The sequence below is a fragment of the Macaca thibetana genome, chromosome 7 (genome assembly GCF_024542745.1).
Source record: "Macaca thibetana thibetana isolate TM-01 chromosome 7, ASM2454274v1, whole genome shotgun sequence".
Taxonomy (NCBI): Eukaryota; Metazoa; Chordata; class Mammalia; order Primates; family Cercopithecidae; genus Macaca; species Macaca thibetana.
This window is the reverse complement of record NC_065584.1, coordinates 10,891,145-10,912,130: the sequence shown is the minus strand read 5'-3', so window position 1 is coordinate 10,912,130 and position 20,986 is coordinate 10,891,145.

Here is a 20,986-nt window from a genome sequence, read left to right as displayed (position 1 = left end):
CGCATGCCACCACACCTAGCTAATTTTTGTACTTTTAGTAGAGATGGGGTTTTACCATGTTGGCCAGGCTGGTCTTGAACTCCTGACCTCAAATGATTCACCCGCCTAGGACCCCAAAGTGCTGGGATTACAGGCATGAGCCATCACACCCGGCCTGACTTTTTTTTTTTTTTTTAATTTTTAAACAGCGTTTTCCAAGTAAACTATAAATACTAAAATGTACTTATTTTAAGTCTACAATTCAATGTTTACTAAATTTATAGAGTTGTACGATCATCACCACAGTCCAGTTTTAGAATCTTCCATCCTCCTCACGTTTCCTCCTGCCAATATGCAGTCAGTTCCTGCTCCCCCCAGCACCTGACAACCGCTGACCTGCTGTTTCTATGAACTTGCCTTTTCTGGACATATCATATAAATGGAGTCATATGATATGTGGCTTTTTTGTGACTGGCTTCTTTCTCTTAGTATGATGTTTTCGAGGCTCATCTAAGTTGTAGCATGTTTGACTCGTTCATGCCTTTCTATTGCTGAATGTAATTCCATTGTAAGGATACAGCCCATTTTGTTCAACCATTCATTAACTGATGGGCATTTGAATTGTTTCAGGTTTTTTGGTTGCTATGAATATGTTGCTATGAGCATTCTTGTACATGTCTTTGTGTGGAGAAATGTTTTCATTTCCCTTGAATGGATACCTAGCCATGGAGTGGCTGAATTGTAGAGTAAGTTTATATTTAACTTTTCAAGAAACTGCCACACTGTTTTTCAAAATGACTGTATCATTTTACATTCTCGCCAGCAATGTGTGAGGGTTCTAGTTTCCACATCCTTACCATATGTGTTACTGTCTTTTTGATTACAGCTAGTTCTAGTGGCTTTATAAAGGTATCTCACAGTGGTTTAAATTTTTTTTTATTGATACCTAATATTTGTACATTTTTATGGAGAAATATGATATTTTGTTACATGCATGGAATGTAATGATTGAGTCAGGATATTTTGGGTGTCCATTATCTTGAGTATCTTTCATTTCTATGTGTTGAGAACAGTTCAAGTCCTCCCTTCCAGCTATTTTGAAATATACAGCATGTTGTTAACTTCAGTTACCTTACTCCGCTATTGAACATTGGAACATAAACTGTACGTTTGTTCCCATTCACCAACTCTCCTCTCTTCATCCCCCACCCCACTTCTCAGTCTCCAGTAACTACCATTCTACTCTCTACCTCCACAAGATTAACTGTTTTTTTTTGGTTTGTTTGTTTTTGAGATGGAGTCTCGCTCTGTCGCCCAGGCTGGAGTGCCGTGGCACGATCTCAGCTTAGTGCAATCTCCGTCTCCCAGGTTCAAGCAATTCTCCTGCCTCAACCGCCCGAGTAGTTGGGATTACAGGTGCGCACCACCAGGCCTGGCTGATTTTTGTATTTTTAGTAGAGATGGGGGCTTCACCATGTTGGTCAAGCTGGTCTTGAACTCCTAACCTCAGGTGATCTGCCTGCCTTGGCCTCCCAAAGTGCTGGGATTACAGGTGTGGGCCACCACGTCCAGCCAAGATCAACTTTTAAGGGTCCCACATGAGAGTGAGAACATGTGATATTTGTCTTTCTTTGTCTGACTTATTAACCTAAGGACCTCTAGTTCCATCATTGTCGCTGCAAATGACAGGATTTCATTCTTTTCTTTGGCCAAGTAGTATTCCATTGCATATATGTACCACATTTTCTTTATCTCTTCATCTGTTGATGGACACTTAGGAACCCGTATGTTTGCTATTGTGAATAGTGCAGCAATGAACCTGGGGTGCAGGTATCTCTTTGATACACTGATTTCTCTTCCTTTGGGTAAATACCCAGTAGTGGGATTGCTGGATCATATGGTAGTCCTATTTTTAGTATTTTGAGAAACCTCAATACTGTTTTCCATAACGGCTGTGCAAATATACATTCCCACCAACAGTGTATAAGAGTTTCCTTTTTTCCACATCTTCACCAGCATCTATTATTTATTTAATAATAGTCATTCTAACTAGGTTAAGATGATAGCTCATTGTAGTTTTGGTTTGCATTTCCCTGAAGTTTAGTGTTGTTGAGCATTTTTTTTCATATACCTGATGGCCATTTGCATGTCTTCTTTTGAGAAATGTCTATTTGTGTCTCTTGCACATGAAATTTTTTTTTTTTTTTTTTTTGAGACAGGGTCTCACTCTGTCACACAGGCTGGAGTGTAGCGGCATGACTGTAGTCCAACTTTGAACTCCTGGGCTCAAATGATCATCTCACCTTAGCTTCCCAAGTTTCTAGGACCAGAGGTGTGAACATCATGCCTGGCTTTTTTTTTTTTTTTTTTTTTTTTTTTTTTGGTAGAGACTGGGTCTTGCTAGGTTGCCCAAGCTTGTCTCACACTCCTGATCTCAAGCAATCCTCCTGCCTTGACATCCCAAAGCACTGGGATTATAGGCAAGAGCCTCCACATCCAGTTCTTTGTCTACTTTTCAATGGAGTTATTTGGTTTTTCTTGTTATTGAGCTGTCTGAGTTCCTTGTGTATTCTGGATATTAGTCCTTTGTCCAACGAATATTTTGCAAATATTTTCTCCCATTCAACAGATTGTTTCTTCACTCTGTTAATTATTTTCTTTGCTGCCCAGAAGCTTTTTAGTTTAACAGAGTTCCATTTGTCCATTTTTGTTTTCATTGCCTGTGCTTTTGAGGCCTTAGCCATGACATCTTTGTCTCGACCAATGTCCTGTAAAAAAAATTAATTAACTAATTTATTTTGAGATGGATTCTCACTCTGTCACCCGGGCTGGAGTGCAGTGGTGCAATCTTGGCTCACTGCAACCTCCACCTCCTGGGTTCAAGCAATTCTCCTGCCTCAGACTCCTGAGTAGCTGGGACTGCAGGCACGTGCCACCATGTCCAGCTATATATATATTTTTATTTTTAGTAGATACAGGGTTTTACCATGTTAGCCAGGATGGTCTCGAGCTCCTGACCTCGTGACCCGCCTGTCTTGGCCTCCCAAAGTGCTGGGATTACAGGCGTGAGCCACCATGCCTGGCCTTCTTAGCAGTTTTATAGTTTTGGGTCTTATATTTAGGTCTTTAATCCATATTGAGTTGACTTTTGTATATGGTGAGAGATAGGGGTCTAGTTCCATTCTTCTGCATATGGATATCCAGCTTCCCCAGCACCATTTATTGAGGAGGGTGCCCTTTCCCCAATGTATGTTCTTGTTGCCTTTGTCAAAAATCAGTTGGCTGTAAATGTATGGATTAATTTCTGGGTTCTTTATTCCATTGGTCTCTGTGTCTCTTTGTATACCAACAACATGCTGTTTTGTTTACTATAGTCTTGTAATATATTTTGAAGCCAGGCAATGTAATACCTCCAGCTTTGTTCTTTTTGCTTGGGGTTGCTTTGGCTGTTCAGGCTCCTTTTTGGTTCCACATGAATTATAGGACTTTTTTTCTTTCTAATTTGGTGAAGTATGATGTTGGGCTTTTTTTTTTCTTTCTTTTTTTTTTGAGATAGAGTCTCACTCTGTCATCCCGGCTGGAGTGCAGAGGCGCGATCTCGGCTCACTGCAACCACCGCCTCCTGGATTCAACCTATTCTCCTGTCTTAGCCTCCTGAGTAGCTGGGATTACAGGCACTTGACACCATGTCACGCTAATTTTTTGCATGGTTAGTAGAGATGGCCACCATATTGGCCAGGCAGATCTTGAACTCCTGGCCTCAAGTGATCTGCCTACCTTGGCCTCCCAAAGTGCTGGGATTATAGGTGTGAGCCACTGTTCCTGGCCTGATGCTGGTATTTTGATAGAGATTACATTGAACCTGCAAATTACTTTCGGCAGTATGGTCACTTTAACGATATTAATTCTTCAATTCCATGAGCATGGAATGCCTTTCCATTCGTTTGTGTACTCTTCAATTTCTTTCCTCAGTGTTTTGTAGTTTTCCTTGTGGAGGTCTTTCAACTCCTTTGTTAAATTTATTTCTGGGTATTTTGCTTTTTGTCTATTGTAAATTAAATGGCTTTCTTGATTTCTTTTTTAATGATTTTATTGGTGGATAGAAATGCTACTGAATTTTGAATGTTGATTTTGTATCCCACAACTTTACTGCATTTATTTATCAGATCTAAGAGTTTTTTGATGGACTCTTTAGATTTTTCTAAATATAAAAGCATGTCATCTGCAAAAAGGAAAATCTTGACTTCCTCTTTTCCAATTCGGATGCCTTTTATCCTTTTATTTCTTTCTCTTGCCTGATTGCTCTGGCTAGGGCTTCCAGGCATGGAAGACGTGGAAGACATTCCTTTCATGTTGAATAGGGATGGTGAAAGTGGGCATATTTGTCTTTCCAGTTCTTAGAGAAAAGGCTTTTTAGCATTTTTCCATTTAGTATGATGTTAGCTGTGGGTTTGTCATATAAGGCCTTTATTATGTTGAGGTATGTACCTTCTCTGCCTAGTTTGTTGAGAGTTTTTATCATGAAAAGATGCTGAATTTTACCAAATGCTTTTTCTGCATCTATTGAGATAATCATGTTTTTTGTCCTTCATTCTGTTGATGTCATATATCATGTTTATTGATTAATCTGCATATGTGAACCTATCCTTGCATTCCTCGGACAAATCCCACTTGATCATGGTGTATTGATGTACTATTGGGTTCTATTTGCTAGTATTTTGTTGGAGAATTTTGTGTCTATGTTCATCAAAGGTATTGGTCTATAATTTTCTGTTTTGTTTTGTTGTGTGTGTGTGTGTGTGTGTGTGTGTGTGTGTGTGTCTTTGTATGGTCTTGGTATCAGGGTAATGCTGGCCTCATAGAATGAGTTGGGGAGAATTTCTTCCTCTTCAACTTTTTGGAATAGTTTGAGAGGCAAATTGGTGTTAGTTCTTCTTTATACATTTCATAAAATTCAGCAATAAAGCCATCCATTCCTGGGATTTTCTTTGTTGGGAGACTTTTTATTACTGATTTAAGCCTGTTACTCATTATTGGTCTGTTCATGTTTTCTGTTTCTTCTTAATTTAGTCTTGGTAGGTTGCATGTGTCCAGGAATTTATCCTTTCCTCTAGGTTTTCCAGCTTGTGCATTACTTGTTCATAATAATCTCTGATGATCTTTTGTATTTCTATGGTGTCATTTGTAATGTCTCCTTTTATTGTCTCTGATTTTGTTCATTTGGGTCATCTCTCTTTTTTTCTTGGTTAGTCTAGCTGGCTTATCAATTCTGTTTCTTTTCAAAAAACCAAGTTTTCACTTTGTTGAACCTTTGTATTTGTTTTAGTCTTTATTTAGTTCTGCCCTAATCTTTATTATTTCTTTTCTTCTAATTTTGGGTTTGGTTTGTTCTTGTTCTTCTAGTTCCTTCAGGTGTGTTTGTTTTTAGATTGTTTATCTGGAGGCTTCTTATTTTTTTGATGTAGGTGTTTATTGCAATAAACTTCCTTCTTAGCACTGCTTTTCCTGTATTCCATAGGTTTCCAGATATTGTGTTTCCATTTTCAATTGTCACAAAAAATGTTTTTATTTCCTTCTTGTTTACCTAGTAGTTGTTCAAGAGCACATTGTTTAGTTTATATTTAACTGTATAGTTTCAAAAGTCCCTCTTGTTATTGATTTCTAGATTTATTCTATTGTGACCTGAGAAGATACTTATTTCTTTGTGTTGTAAGGTGTAATTTCAATTTAAAATTATCTATCGAGACTGGTTTTTATAGCTTAACATTGGTCTACCCTGTAGGATGCTCCATGTGCTGTGAGAAGGATGTATATTCTGCAGCTGTTGAATAAGATGTCCTGTAGATGCCTGTTGGGTTGATTTGATCTAAAGTGCAGTTTAATCCAATGTTTCTGTTAACTTTCTATCTTAATGATCTGTTCAATGATGAGAGTGAGATGCTGAAGTCTCCAGCTATTATTGTATTGAAGTCTATCTCTTTAGTGGGAGAGATAGACTTCTAATATTATTTGCCTTATATATCTGGGCGTTCTGGTGTTGGGCGCATATATATTTATTAATTGTTGTATCCTCTTGCTGAATTGATCCGTTTACCATTATATAATGATCTTTGTCTTCTTTTACTGTTTTTGATTTAAAGTCTATTTTATCTCACATAACCATAGCTACTCCTGTTCACTTTTGGTTTCCATTTGCATGGAATATCTTTTTCTATTCCTTTATCTTCAGTCTATATATGTTTTTATAGGGGAAGCAGGTTTCCAACACATAGTTGGGTCCATTTTTTCCTCTATTCAGTCTGTTTAGATCTTTTAAGTGGAAAATTTAATCCATTTACATTTAAGGTTATGATTAATGTGTGAGGACTTATTCCTGTTACTTAGTTAATTGTTTCCTGGTTGTTGTCTATGTGCTTTGCTCCTTTCTTTCTCTGCTTTTGTTTACTTTGTTTTTTGTAGTGGTAATATTTGATTCCTTTCTCATCCTTATTCACGTGTTTGCTCTACCAGTCCTAACTGCAGGACTCCCTTAGGCATTTCTTTTTTTTTTTTTTTTTTTTTTTTTTTGAGACGGAGTCTCGCTCTGTCGCCCAGGCTGGAGTGCAGTGGCGCGATCTCGGCTCATTTCTTATAGGACCAGTGTAGTAATTATGAATTCCCTCAGTTTTTGCTTTTCTGGGAAAGACTTTATTTCTCCCTCATTTATGAATGACAACTTTATATGGGTATAGTATTCTTGTCTGACAGTCTTTTTTTCTTTCAGCAGTTTGAATATATCATCCCATTCTCTCATTCTGTCATCTCATTCTGCTTGACCTGTAATGTTTCTCTTGAGAATTCTGCTGGTAATTTGGTGGGGGCTCCCTTACATGGAAGTACACACTTTTCTTTTGCTGATTTTAGAATTCTCTCTTTGTCTTTGACTTTTGACAGTTTGACTGTAATGTGCTGTGGAGAAAACTTCTTTGGGTTATATCTTTTTGGAGATTGCTGATCTTCCTGTACGTGTATATCCAAATCTCTGGCTCAACTTGAGAATTTTCCAGCTATTGATTTGTTAAATAGGTTTTCTATGCCTTTGGGTTTCTCTTCACCTTCTGGAACTCAAAATTAGAATGTCTAGTCTCTTTATGGTGTCCTATATGTCACCTAGGCTTTATTCATTCTTTTTTTTCTTCTTTTGTCTGACTGGGCTATTTCAAAAGACCTGTCTGAAGTCCTTTCTTCTGCTTGGTCTAATCTATTGTTGAAGCTCTCAAATAAATTTTTTTACTTTATTTTATTCATTGAATTATTCAGTTCCAAGATTTGTTTGGCTCTTTTTTATGAAAGCAATCTCTTTGGTGAATTTCTCATTCATATCTTGAATTGTTTGTTCTGATTTCTTTGTATTGTTTATTTGTGCTCTCTTCTAGCTCACTGAACATCTTTAAGATCATTATTTTGAATTCTTTTTCCAGCACTCCATAATTTTGTTTTTCATTAAAAACTGCTGCCGGAGAATTATTGTGTTCCTTTGGAGGTGTTATATTTCCTTATTTTTTCATGTTTCTTGCCTTCTTATGTTGATATCTGCACATCTGTGTAAGAGCTGATATCTGCACATCTGGTATAACAGTTGCCTCTTCCAATTTTTGGGTTAGCTTTCATAGGGGAAGACATTTTTCAGAAGATATATCTATAGTGTTGGTTTAATAGGGCACTTTAGCTGTGATTCTGCGTGCATGCAGTAGTGTAGTTTCCATATGATTTCCTCAGCTGTAAGCAGTGCCAGTGGTATCTGTGATTTCCTCAGTGGCTTAGGCTGTGGTTGTTAGCAGAGGCTGTGATGAGGTTTTCCTGGGGACAGGGATGCCTGGTAGGCCAGTCCTCAGTCACCAGTGGTGGCAGTGGCAGGCTGAGTGTGCCTGTCCTTGTGCTTTCAGGTGGTGCACAAGATCATCCATTTTAGCATTTCCAAGTGGGCCAATTCTTGGACTTCCAGGAGGCTTACTCAGGTGTCAGCAGTGGCAGCAGTGGGCAGGGTGGGTGAATGGGTCCTCAGGGCTCTGGACAGCATGTGTGGCGTGGGTGATGGCTGTAGTGGTGGTGGGACAACCCTCAGGCTCCCACGCAGCATGTGCTTGTGTTGGTGCTTATTGTAATGGTCTGAGTAGGCCAGACCCCAGGCCCTCAGGTGACACACGTGGGTAGGTGCCAGCTGTGATGGTAGTGGTAAGCTGGGTGTGCCAGTCCTCAAGCCTTTTGGAAAAGTGCACAGATGTCAGTGGTGGCATATGGAGAAAGGTGATCCCAGGCCCTTGGGGAACATGCTTGGGCATTGAGGGAGGGGCTCCAGGCCAGGCAGGCCCATCTTCAGGCTTCTTGGTGGTGTGCATGAATGCAGGCAGTGGTGGGCAGGGTAGGGTGATCCCCATGCCCTATGGTGGAGTACTTGGGTGATAGCAGCAGAGATGGCTGAGGACAGAAAGAAACTGTCTTTAGGGTGATGCAAGTATGCTGAGAAGCTGCTGTTAGCGGGTGTGGGGTTGCTGTCATTGGCGGCAGCTGCAGGCAGGCAGGCAGCTCTTAGAATCTGGAGAGTGTTTGGTTTGGCTCCTGGTGGAGGTGACGGCAGTGGCAGCAGTAGGAGAGCCAGTCCTCAAGGCACATTCAAGTATGTGATGACCCCATTGCTGAGGAGTACAATGTTGCTGCCAGTGGCAAGTACTTTGGACCCTGGTGGCAGCAGCAGTGGCAACTGCAGGCTGGGAGAGCATGTCCTCAGGGAGCATGAAAGCTTGCTGTAGCCCTGCTGCTGGTGAGTTAAGGGTTGCTGTCAGTAACAGGGGCCCGGGCAGGTAGGTTTCATGCTTTGAGGAGTACATATTTTGGCTCCCATTGTCCCAGGGCAGTCTTCCCAGAGTACTGCAGTGTCCATTCCCTGGAGTGCAGGACACTGTGTGTGCTAGGGAGCTGGGGATCTTGTCACTTTGCTGGATTCAACTGGTGTCATGCCAGCGCAGCCCTCTGGTGGACACAGCGGGATGTCAGTGGGGCTCCACGGAGGTAAAGATGCAGGGGCTGTTGGGCCCCAGGGCAGGACGTAGTCTGGTAGGGGCTGAGCTCTCAAAATGGTGCCCTGTTGCAACTGCTTAAAACTCAGGGTGTGTGTGGGACCCAGCATGAACTTTCTCTCTGGAGCAATGCCTTTATGTGGTCTCTGGGCGGCTCCCTATGGGAGTCTCAAGGCCCACAAGGGTCTAGGAGTTCTCTTGTGCCTACAGCTATAGGAGCCTACAGTAAGAATGTGGATCTCTGGAGACTTCTCATTTACCTTTTCCCTAACCACTGGGTATCTCTGGCTGAGCTGAGTGCCTTGCTTCCCTCTCCTTCTGTGCCTTGGGTGTTTCATATCACATTTCTGTCAAATTCCAGTGTTTCAGATGTTCTATTTGAAGTGACATTATGTGCTTAACTATTTTGGTTCTTCTTTGCAGAGGAGGTGAGCATTGAATGCCTTTAGTCAGCCATCTTGAACCTTCATTTCTACTTGTGGTTTTAATTTGCATTTCCCTAATGACTGGTGATGTTGAGCATTTTTCATGTGAACATTAGCCATTTGTATATCTTCTTCAGTGAGATGTTTATTCAGTTTTGTCTATTTTTAATTTGGATTTTAAAATTAATTTGGCTTCTAATTATTGAAGAGTTCTAAGAGTTATTTATATATTCTGGATACAAATTATTTATCAAATATATGATTTGCAAGTATTTTCTCCCAGTCTGTGTTTTTACTTTTCATTTCCATGATGTTTTGAAGCAAAAATTTTAAAATTTTGATGAAATTCAATTTATCTTTTCTTTTATGGATTGTGTTTGTGATATTGTATCTAAAAACTCTTTGCCTAACCCAGTGTACAATTTTTTTTCTGGTAAGTTTTCTATTAGGAGATTTATAGTTTTAGTTTATATATTTAAGTTTATAATCCATTTTAAATTAATTTTCATTTATGGTGTGAGGTAAGGGTTGAAATTAATCCTTTTGCATATGGATATCCAATTGTTCCAGTTCCATTTGTTGAAAAGACTGTTCTTTCCTTATTGAATCGCCTTGACATCTTTGTTATAAATCAGTTGATCATGAATGTCATAATGGACACTCAGGTATATTGCATTGATCCTATCCTATGCCAATACCACTTTATCTTGATTATAGAAGTTTAACAGTAAGTTTTGAAGTCAAGCAGCTCTTCAACTTTGTTCTTCTTTTTAAAATTGTTTTGACTGTTCTGGGTCATTTGCTTTTCCATATGAATTTTGGGATCAACTAATCAATTTCTACAAAAAAGTCCTACTGAGATGTTGATAGGGATTACATTGAATGTATAGATGAATTTGGGGAGAATTGTCATCTCAACAATATTGAGTCTCCAATCCATGTGCATGGACCGTATCTCCATTTATTTAAATTTTCTTTATCTCAGCAATGTTTTATAGTTTCAGCATACAAACCTTCCATTTCTTTTATTAGATTTAGTCTTAATGTTTTTATTCTTTTTGATATTATTGTGAATGGGATTTTTCCTTTATTGCATTTTTTCAGATTATTTGTTAGTATATAGAAGTGTGGTTTTGCATATTAATCTTGTATCATGTAAGCTTGCTGAACTCATTTATTCTAGCTGTGTGTGTGAGTGTGAGTGTGTGTGTATGTGTGTGTTCCTTAGGTTTTTCCCCTTACAGGATTGTGTCATCTGCGAATAAACAGTTTTACTTATCTTCCAATCTGGATACCTTTTATTTATTTTCCTTCCCTGACTGCACTGGCTAGAACTGACAGTACAATGTTGAATAGAGTGGTAAGGATGGACATCCTTGCCTTGTTTAGGGAGAAAGTGTTCAGTATTTCACTATTGCATATGATGTTAGCAATAGGCTTTTTGTAGCTCCCTTTATCAAGTTGAGGATTTTCCCTTCTATTCCTTCTGTGTTGTCAATTTTTTTCTGCACCTATTAAAATGATCCTGTGTGTTTTGTTCTTTATTCTATGAATATGGTGTGTTACAGTAATTGATTTTCAGATGTTAAACCAACTTTGTATTTCTGGGACAAATCCCAGTTGGTCATGGTGAATAATCCTTCTATTATATTGCTGTATTTGGTTTGCTGGTATTTTGTTTAAAAACCTTACATCTATGTTCATAAGGGATATTATAGTTTTTTTTTTCTTGTGATATCTTGTCTTACTTTTGTATGAAGGCATTGACAATAAAATGAGTTTTCTAAAAAAGTTTGTAAAGGATCGGTATTATTTCTTCTTTAGATATAGATACTTGATAGAATTCATCATTGAGGACTGGCTTCTCTTTGTAGAAAGATTTTTTTTTTTTTGAGACGGAGTCTCGCTCTGTCGCCCAGGCTGGAGTGTAGTGGCTGGATCTCAGCTCACTGCAAGCTCCACCTCCCGGGTTTATGCCATTCTCCTGCCTCAGCCTCCCGAGTAGCTGGGACTACAGGTGCCCACCACCTCACCCGGCTAGTTTTTTTGTATTTTTTTAGTAGAAACAGGGTTTCACCGTGTTAGCCAGGATGGTCTCGATCTCCTGACCTCGTGATCTGCCCGTCTCGGCCTCCCAAAGTGCTGGGATTACAGGCTTGAGCCACCACGTCCGGCCAGAAAGATTTTAAAATTACTGTTTTTAAAAATTCTTTTTTTAATTATATTAGTCAAGGTTCTCCAGAGAAATGGAACAAATAGGAAATATGAACATATACAAGAGGGGACTTACTGTGAGAATTGGCTCACTCAATTGTGGAGGCTAAGAGGTCCTACAATATGCTGTCTGCAAGAGGGAAAACAAGGAAGGCCAGTAGAGTGTAACTGGTCGGAGGCTGAAGGCCTGGGTACTAGGGAGCTGCTTGGTCTAAGTCCTGAGTCTGAAGGTCCAATACCCTGGAGTTTTGATGTCTGACGGCAGGAGAAGATGGATGTCCTGTTTGTTTTGTTTTGTTTTGAGATAGGGTCTCACTCTGTCACCCAGGCTGGAGTGCAGTGGTGCCATCTTGGCTCGCTGCAAGCTCCGCCTCCTGGGTTCAAGTGATTCTCGTGCCTCAGCCTCCCTGGTACCTGGGATTACATGCCTGTGCCACCATGCCCAGCTAATTTTTGTATTTTTGGTAGAGATGTGTTTCAGCATGTTGGCCAGGCTGGTTTTGAACTCTTGACCTCAAGTGATTGACTCTCCTCAGCCTCTCAAAGTGCTGGGATTACAGGCACGAGCCGCCACTCTGGGCCCCATAAATTTTTTCTTTTCTTTTCTTTTCTTTTTTTGAGATAGGATCTTGCTCAGTCGCCCAGGCAGGAGTGCAGTGGCCCAATCTTGGCTCACAGCAAACTCTGCCTTCTGGGTTCAAGTGATTCTCCTACCTCAGCCTCCTGAGTAGCTGAGACTACAGGCGCATCACCATATTTGGCTACTTTTTGTACTTTTTGGTAGAGAGGGAATTTTACCATGTTGACCAGGCTGACTTCAATTTCTGACCTCAAGTGACCCACCTGCTTTGGCCTCCCAAGGTATTCGAATTACAGGCGTGAGTCACCGTGCCCGGCCTATTTTCATATGTCTTATTTTTGTTTTCATTTAGTTAAAATACTTTCTAATTTTCCTTATGATTTTTTTTCTTTGACCCATGGGTTATTTTGAAGTGTGATGTTTAGTTTCCAAATATTTAGAGATTTCCCACATTTCTTTCTTTTGCTAATTTCTAATTTAACTCCATTGTAATGAGAGAGCATACTTAGGATGATTTCAATTCTTTAAAATTTATTGAGACTTGTTTTATTGCTTAGAATACAGTCTGTCCTTGAGAATGTATCAAGTGTGCTTAAAAAGAATGTGTATTCTGCCTCAACTTGTTTTATTGCTTAGAATACAACCTGTCCTTGAGAATGTTCCAAGTGTGCTCGAAAAGAATGTGTATTCTGCCTCATCAAATGAGTATCCTATAGATGTTGGTTAGAACAAATTAACTGATATTATCTTCTATATTCTTGCTGATCTGTCTAGTTATTCAATTGATTATTAATAGTGGGGTACTGATATCTCCAATTATGATTATAGAATTGTCTGTTCCTTCAACTTTTTGAATTTTTATTATTTATTTATTATTTAAAAAACACTACTTCCCATTTTCCCTTTCAGGAATATGAAAATTTTAATTGTGGTTAAAAAACATACATTTTGCCATTTTAATCTTGGTTTTTTTTTTTTGAGACAGAGTCTCGCTCTTGTCACCCAGGCTGGAGTGCAGTGGTGCTATCTTAGCACCACTCCCACCTCCTGGGTTCAAGCGATTCTCCTGCCTCAGCCTCCCGAGTAGCTGGGATTACAGGCACATGCCACCACACCTGGCTAATTTTTGTATTATTAGTAGAGATGGGGTTTTACCATGTTGACCAGGCTGGTCTCAAACTCCTGACCTCGGGTGATCCACCCGCCTCAGCCTCCCAAATTGCTGGGATTACAGGTGTGAGCCACCGTGCCTGGCCCATTTTAACCATTTTTAAGTGTATAGTTCAGAAGTGTTAAGTGTACCGATCTCTAGAACCTTTCCATCTTAGAAAACTGAAATTCTATATTCATTGAACAACAGCTTCCATATTCTTCTTCCTCTATCCTTTGGAAACCACTATTCTACTCTGCAGTCTACAAGTTCGATTGACTACTTTAGATATCTCATATAAGTACATATGTAATATATATAAACATTAGTATATCATATAACATTTGACTTTTTGTGACTGGCTTACTTCACTTACCATAGTATCTGCCAGGTTTATCCGTGTTGTAGCATGTGACAGGATTTCCTTCTTTTCAAGGCTGGATAACATTCCATTATAGGTATATACTGTATTTTCTTTATCTCTCCATCTACTGATAGACATTTAGATTGCTTCCACTTCTTGGCTATTGTGAATAATGTTGCAATGAACATCCTTTTTTTTTTCCACATAGGGTCTCACTCTGTCATCCAGGCTGGAGGACAGTGGCACTACATGGTTCACTACAGCCTTGACCTCCTGGGCTCAAGCAATCCTCCTGCCTCAGCCTTCTGAGTAGCTAGGACAATAAGTGTGCACCACCACGTCTGGCTAATTTATTTTTCATTTTGTAGAGATGAGATCTCCCTATGTTGTCCTGGCTGGTCTTGAACTTCTGGCTGAAGTGATCCTCCTGCCTTGGCCTCCCAAATTGCTGGGATTACAGCCATGAACCACTGCACCTGGCCTAATTTTGTTAATTATTACTTCCTACCTTTTGGGTCTCTTTCATTAGGTCTCTATATATTTATAATTGTTATATTTTATTAATAAGTTGATCTCTTTAATCATTACAAAATGTCCCTCTTTCTCTTTCTCTTAGATTGACATAGCCACTCCAGCTCTGTTTACTGCTTGATGGTATATCTTTTTCTATCTTTTCCTTTCAACCTATTTGTGTGTTTTAATCTAGAAGAGGTTTCTTGTATATACCACACTGCTGGATTAAAAAATAAAAGTCAGTCTGACAATTTCTGCCATTTAATTGAAGTGTTTTATCCATTCACATTTAATGTCATTATTGGTGTGATTGAATTCATCTCGCATATTGCTTTTTGTTTTCTATGTGTCCCATTCCTTTTTTCTTCCTTTGTTTCTTCTTTCCACTTTCTTTTGTGTTAAATAGATCACTTTTAGCATTCTATTTCTTGGCTTAAAATTTTTGAAAAAAGTTTATTACTTATTTTTTTTCCTTCAGTGATTGATCTGGGGATTACTATATGCTTCTTAATCTATCACAATATGCTTCAGATTAATACTAATTTAATTCATGTAAAATACATAATCTTTGCTGCAATATAGGTCTATTTCCTCCTCCATCCTATATGCATATATATGTATATGTGTTATAAGACCAACAATACAGTGTTATATTGTTTTCTGCAATTTTACATCTTTTAAAGAAAAAAATATAGTTTATAAATATTATTTATATATTTACATTTTTTGGTGTTTTTCATTTCTTTGCATGAATTCAAGTCTGATGTTATTTCCTTGTAACCTAAAGGATTTCCTTTACTGTTTCTTGTAAGGCAGGTCTGCTAGCAACAAATTATCTAGTTGCTTTTTGTTTGAGAATGTCTCTCCATTTCACTTTTATTCTTTGAGGGATACTTTTAGTGATATAGAATTCTTAGTTGACAGTTCTTTTTTCTTTAGCACTTTGAATATGTTACTGCACTGTCCTTGGGTTTCCCTTGTTTGTGATGAAAAGGCAATCATTAATCATACTGGTGGTCCCCCTTGTATGTTATAAGTTATTTTTCTCTTGCTGCTTTCAAGATTTCTCTTTGTACAATTGTATTATGATAAGTCTAGGGTGGACCTCTGTGTTTATTCTACTTGTGGTTCGTTAAGCTTCTAGAATATATCATGTTTTTCATCAAATTTGGGAAATAGTTGCCATTATTTCATTATAATTCTCTCTCTCTTTTTTGGCGGTATTGTGAAATATTAATTGGTCTTCCCACTTCCTGACACATAACTCCTAAAAGCCTTGAAATCTCTGGAATAATGTGTCTTTGTATACTAATTACAGGTGGCTGGAAGCCCCAGGTGTCTTTAGGATGGGGGCTGGTCATAGAAAAAACCAAGGCATGATTAGAAGGCTGGGAATTTCAGCCTAACCACCCCAACCTCCAGGATGGGGAGAGGGACTAAAGGTTAAGCTAATCACTAATGGCTAATGATTTAATCAATGATGCCTATGTAATGAGGCTTCCATAAAAACCCAAAAGGACTGGGTTTGGAAAGGTTCCAGATAGCTGAACGTGCAGTGATTCCTGGTGTTAGCATGACTGGAGTGGGCATGGAAGCTCCATGCCCCCTTCTTTCATACCTCACCCTATGCATCTCTTCCATCTGGCTGTTACTAGTATCCTTTGTAATTACCTTAATGACAAATCAGTAAATGTAAATAATGTATTTATCTGAATTTTGTGAGCCACTCTAGCAAATTAATTGAACCTGAGGAAGGGTTCAGGGGATCCCTCAATTTATAGTTGGTTGGTCAGAAGCTCGTGCCACAACCTGTGCTTGCTACTGGTGTCTGAAGTGGGGGCAACCTTGGAGACTGAGGTCTTAATCTGTGGGATCTAATGCTATCTCCAGGAAGACACTATTAGAACCAAATTGAATTAGAGAACACTCAGCTGGTGTCCACTGCAGGATGACTTGCTTGGTGTGTGTGGATAAACCCAAACACCTGTGGGGCCACAGAAGTATTGTGTGTTGTGAGACTATAGTAGGAGAAGCTGAGTTGGTTTTTCCTACATCGTCTACTTTCTCTCTCTCTCTTCTCCTAGAATCCCCATTTCTCATATATTGGTGTACTCAATATTGTCCCACATACCTTCAAGGTTCTGTTCATTTTTCTACATTCGTTTTGCCCATTTATTTCAGATTGGATAATTCCTATGATATATTTTCAAGTTCGTTAATTCTGTCTCCTGGTCATTTCAGTTCTGGGGTTGAGTCCTTCTTATAGTTTTTTCATTTCCATTAGTGTACTTTTCATTTTCAGAATTTCTATTAGGTTCTTTTTAATAATTTATATCTCTGCAGATAGTCTCTATGTTTTGAAGCATTGTTGTCATACTTTCTTTAAATTTTTTAAATGACAGTTACCTTTAATTTTTTTTTTAAGAAAACACATTTACAATAGGTGTTTTGATGTTTTTGTCTGCTACTTCCAACATCTGGTCCCCCCCTTAGACAAAATTTCTACTGACTGATTCCTCCTTCTCCTTTCTTTTCCCTTTTTTATTTATTTATTTATTTTTATTTTTTGAGATGCAGTCTCACTCTGTCGCCCAGGCTGGAGTGCAGTTGTGCGATCTCGGCTCACTACAACCTCCATCTCCTGTGTTAAAGTGATTCTCCTGCCTCAGCCTCCTGAGTAGCTGGGATTACAGGCACATGCCATCATGTCCAGCTTATTTTTGTATTTTTAGTAGAGACAGGGTTTCACCATGTTAGCCAGGCTGGTCTCAAACTCCTGACCTCAGGTGATCCACCCACCTTGACCTCCCAAAGTGCCTCCTCCTTTCTTATCATGCTTTCTTGTTTCTTTGCAGATCTCATAATTTCTTGTTACAAAAGGAATATTTTAAGATTATATTCTAGTAACTCTGGATTTTGATCCAAGGTGCTGGTTGTAGCTGTTTGATTGCTGTTTAACAACTTTCCTGAATATCTGTGGTATCTATTTTACTGCAGAAGGCAGCTGCATATGTCTCCATTCAGTTCTTAAAAATTCTTTGTTTTGTTTGATTTTAAGCCTGGCTCTCTAGGACCTACCCCTGTGTTTGTACAGTCTACTAGTCAGCCAATGATTATCTATGTTGTGCTCATCCACCTTGGGCAAGTAAGGCTTCCACCTTCTACTGATATATCAGTGTGTCCCGGTAACGTGTTCAAAGTTCAATCTGCTCTGTATTTTTCTTTCACATCTCTTAGCACATGTACGCATGTTCACAGTCTGTCTGGAAAGTCTGGAGAGCTTGGGCCCTATCAGGTCTCTCCTGCTTGGATATGTCAAGAGTTTATCCAGGCTCCCTATTGTTGTCTCATTTCCTGCATCTCCCTGTGAAATTTCTGACTACTCTGCTGGTCTGTGCTTGCCACAGTCAGAACTTCAATCCCAGGCTAGCCGAACTGATCATTCCTGTTCATTTGCCACTGAGATTGCTACTGTTTCTGACAATGCCACTGGGTGTGGGGTTTTTCAGTCTCCACTCCAATCAAGTGAGCCCCTTCTGGCATCAAAACTACTGGTTTTCATGACCTGACCGGCCTTGGGAGAACAGATCAGGAGTGGGAGATGGGAGCAGCCCTAGGCAAGAATGCTACTTACTTCCACTTTTCTTATCCAAATAACCAGTTCTCAATTTGGTGCGATTTACAGGTTCTGCAATGGATATTTGTTTTGTTTTGTTTTGTTTTGTTTTAAGACGGAGCCTTACTCTGTTACCCAGACTGGAGTGTCGTGCTACGATCTCAGCTCACTGCAACCTCTGCCTCCCAGGTTCAAGCGATTCTCCTGTCTCAGCCTCCTGAGTATCTGGGACTACAGGCACATGCCACCATGCCCGGCTAATTGCTTTTTGTAGTTTTAGTAGAGGGTTTCACCATGTTGGCCAGGCTGCTTTCGAACACCTGACCTCAAGTGATCCGCCCGCCTTGGCCTCCGAAAGTACTAGGATTACACACATGAGCCACCGCAGCCAGTCCGCAACGGCTGTTTTGGACATTGCTGAGTTTATCATTGCTCCTCACTTTGCTATACTGAAAAGTCTTGTCAGCGTTTACTTTTCAGGGCTCAGATTTAGAGGTACAGAGGACCTGGACGACATCTGCAAGAACAAACCTTGTAGTAAGCAGATTTACTAAATTTGCAAATGCTGACTCCTTGAGAATGGTGAGAGAGGAGCCACTGAGAATCCCTGGATTGCTGTCCATCTGTCCGTCCATCCATCCATCCATCCATCCATCCATCCATCCATCCATCCCTCCCTCCCTCCATCCCATCATTTATCAAACCTTTATCAAGGGTTCACTTTCCAGGCACTGTGCTAGGAACTCCGAGAACACACACAAAATAAACACTCTTGCTCTCAAGAAAAGCACGCAGGAAGGAAGAAAATCATGGTGACAGTCAGTGCCCCAGCAGTAGCTCTGAGAGTCTACACAGGATCAGGCTAGGCTGGGAGGGTTGGGGCGGAAGTGAAGCAGAGTAGGGTATTCTGGCCTGGAAGTAGCTTCTCCAGCAGCCCTCCCCAGCCCTGCATTCCTGCCTGACACACTTCAGTCCTTACCTAGAGACTACTGCGGCTGTATCTCTCATGTCTCACATGGAGTCCACTTAGCTTTGGGAGGAATTGTCTTCCCTGCTTCATATCATAAAACTCTAGACAGCAGTTCTTTATCTTCAGCTGAGAACTGTTTCACACTCTGGCATAACAAAGTGTCTGCAGACAGAGATAAGCTGTGTTTTCACATTTTTGTCTACAAAATTAATGATCTACAACTACAATAAAACCATCATCTCCTGTCACCAGTAGGGATCACAGGACATTCTAAACTTAAAAAAACGCCAGCAACACAAAATCTCAATGGCAAAAAGTGCAGATGTTTTTATTTTTCCTTTTCCTTCAATAGCGTTTCCATTTGTTAGAAACATGGAATCATAAAATGTTATTGTTGGAGCATTTCTAGGAGATTTGCTAGCCTAAATCCTTTATTTACCAGGAAGCGGACGGGAGACGTGTTCAAGGATGCCGGGTCAGCAGGGGTGCTGGGTCCAGGACCTGGCCTCTCCATCATCAGCCATGTTTTCCCTCCTTCAATTGCCCATCAGTAAGTTTCAGTTCTCTGGCTGGTCTGGGGGGCCCCAGCCCAGTTCTTGAAAAGCCAGCTGCTGGAAGTTCCCCACTCTGCTCATTTCCTGCTGCCTCATCTGCACCTGCTGTCTCCAGACTCTGCTCCCTGCTCAGGACTCTGCTTCTGGCCACCTCCCTCATGCTTCTCTCAGATTCAGGGAAGCTTTGAGGCAGGCTGACATTTCGCCGGTAGGCACCTGCATGGTGTACCAGTTGTCAAAACACTAAAATGTTTGCATTCCAATTGGTAAACAGCCACGGCCTGATCCCTCGAGGGCCCTCCCCACTTCTCTTGACCACCAAATAATCCAGCAGCTGAGGGGTTAAGAACCTGCAGGAGCCTCCAGGCCCCTGCTCTAGCCCTAAGGCAGGTATCTGGTTTAATACCCTCCTGATTGTTAAGTATTTTCAAGACAAGCCCTGCTAAAGAGCATGGACTCTGCAGCCAGCCTGTCCAGGTTGAAACCCTGGTTTCTCTCCAGCTCTGTGACGGGACAGGTTGTTTAAACTCGCTAAGCCTCAGTCTCCCCATCTGCAAATAGGGATACACACTTCATAGGTTTGCTTTGAGACTCACACTAATAAAAATGTCTGGTTTCTATCTTGCCAGTTGTCACTGCTAGCACTTCAGACTTTCCTTCCATGTCCCTACATCAACAGTGGGGATAACCTGGGGACTTGTCCTTCGGCTATACACGGCCACACACCAGAGGCTGGGAGAGGACAGAAGGCAGGCTCTGCCTGGGGATTTTTCTCCTGTATCATACTGGTGAAGGCTACAGCCTTCTGGGCCCTGCCCTTTGCCCGCCCCAGCTGACAACTGCTTCTTCCTGAGCAGAACCTCTGGCTCCACTCGAGCCAGCTCTCCCCTCCTGTCACCCATATTCCAACGATACCCAGGGCTGCTCTCAGCCCATTCAATGCCTTTGTGAGAGTTGAGAAAAGGCAGCCACTCTAGACAAGCATATGACTTGGCAGGTGAACCACAGGCTCCAGTCACACTCCCTTGACCAGGCATCCTTGTGCAGTGCACATCCTGTACAACTGTATATGGCATTCCTGCTGGCAGCACTCAGGAGCATTTAAGAAAAGTGCCAAGAGATTTGCAAACACGAGTATGTAAAGAAACAGCTAACTGCAATCATTAGTCTAAGTTTTGCTTTATAACCAAACAGCATGACTAATAAAGTGTCCCAAACTTTTATTTTCCTTTACTTTCACCTTCAGCCAGCTCACACCATCAAGTGTCCCAAACTCTTATTGTTTATTAATAATCATTTGTTGAAGGCTTACTGTGTGCCAGGTTCTGATGGTACAGACATGACTATGACCTGAATTTTGAGAGAGAGGCAGCTGAATAGACCTGGTGCTCCAGCCTGGGCTGTCAGAACACTGCACTGGGGTCAAGGGCAGAAGGCCCTTCTGGGGCTGGGGTCCAGGATGAGTGTGTGGCCTTGAGCAGGGAGCAACCAGCATTCTTCTCAGCTGGGCCTTTCTGGCAGGGCTGGCCTTTGCTCAGACTTCAGCTTCTCTCGTAGAGAAGCTC